Source organism: Manacus vitellinus, unplaced genomic scaffold (genome assembly GCF_001715985.3).
Source record: "Manacus vitellinus isolate BGI_N305 unplaced genomic scaffold, ASM171598v3 scaffold_62_pilon, whole genome shotgun sequence".
Classification (NCBI taxonomy): Eukaryota; Metazoa; Chordata; class Aves; order Passeriformes; family Pipridae; genus Manacus; species Manacus vitellinus.
Genome location: NW_021940704.1, coordinates 1,109,180 through 1,110,492, shown reverse-complemented (window position 1 = coordinate 1,110,492; position 1,313 = coordinate 1,109,180).

Below are 1,313 nucleotides of genomic sequence, written 5' to 3'. Positions count from 1 at the left end.
AATTTATTTCATTTCTCTCCTCGCCTTCCCCCCCTCCCCTTATTTCATTACACAATGAAATTAAGTTTTGCAGGTTTATATCTTATCCTCCCCGTGTCCCCGCGGCTTTATTTGAGTGGATTTTACACTTACTGAACGCTTTTAATCTGCTCTTCCCCCCCATTTATGTTGGGGTTTGGTTTTTTTTTGAGCTGCTCGCCCTTGCAGGGGAAGGGATTTTTTTGGGTGACCCACCTCCTTGCTACTGTGTTTCGCTTGGACAGTGGAACTCCTAAACTCCCTGCTGGCACATCCTCAGAGTTCCTGAGCTTGGGAATATCTTTGGGAATCACGCTGGTCCCTTATTCCCTGGAAATCACACTGTGCCGGTACCCACAAGGGATCAGGTGGCTTTGTAGGAGTGAGAATCCATGCAAGGAGGCTTTTGGAAGCTGGCACACGAGTAGAGATGGGATTGCTTGGGAACTGCACACTTAAATTTCCTTCTCCCGAGGCAGAATGCCCTTGGCAGTGCTGCTGATGGGCTGTGTGTAAATCGTGTTTGCTTTCAGCTCTTCCTGAGTTCTGCTCATGTTTATTATTTATTCAAATGGGAGCTGCAAATCTTCATCTTGCACGTAGAGGACAAAAATAATTAAAAAAAGAGATGTCAGGTAAAAAAACCCCCAACCAAACAAAATAAACCGGTATTTTTTAGGAAATGTACCCAGCTCCTGCTGTTACAAGTGACTAAGGAATAGAGAGATGCTGATGTGCTATAGGGGCATCTATTTTTAACCTTCCTTGCTTTCTGTGACAGTTAATTTTTGTGGTTTCCTCTACCTGCAGCCACTTTGGCCTTAAAAATAAGACAACTTTTCAGGCAGCAAAGGGAGGGACAGGAAGAACATCCCCAGCCCCCAAAAAATCAGGGTTTGATTGCAGTTGTAACACTTGCATCAGATCTTTTAAACTGAGTTGGCTGTGTTGTCTCACCCCCTCTTCTCTCAGTCTGTTTGCCCTGCTGCAAAATAGAAGGGATTTCTAATTTTTAAGCCATTTTCCTCGCTCTGTGGACCATTAATTAGGGGGATTTTCAGTATTAGGGGTTTGCAGTGAAGAGTCAACTTGGAAACTCATGCACCCACTGAAACTAAAAACTCACATGAATCACTAGTAGAGGGGAGAAGTCACTGTGTGCTTATTGTTCTGTGAGTGCTGTAAAACTGCTGTTAAATGCACTTTAGGGTTTTTTGGGAAGCAAAAAGCCTCGTGCAGTTTAAAGCTACCTGAGCAACAGTGAGCTGCACACTCTTCCTTTTCTCAGCTGAGGA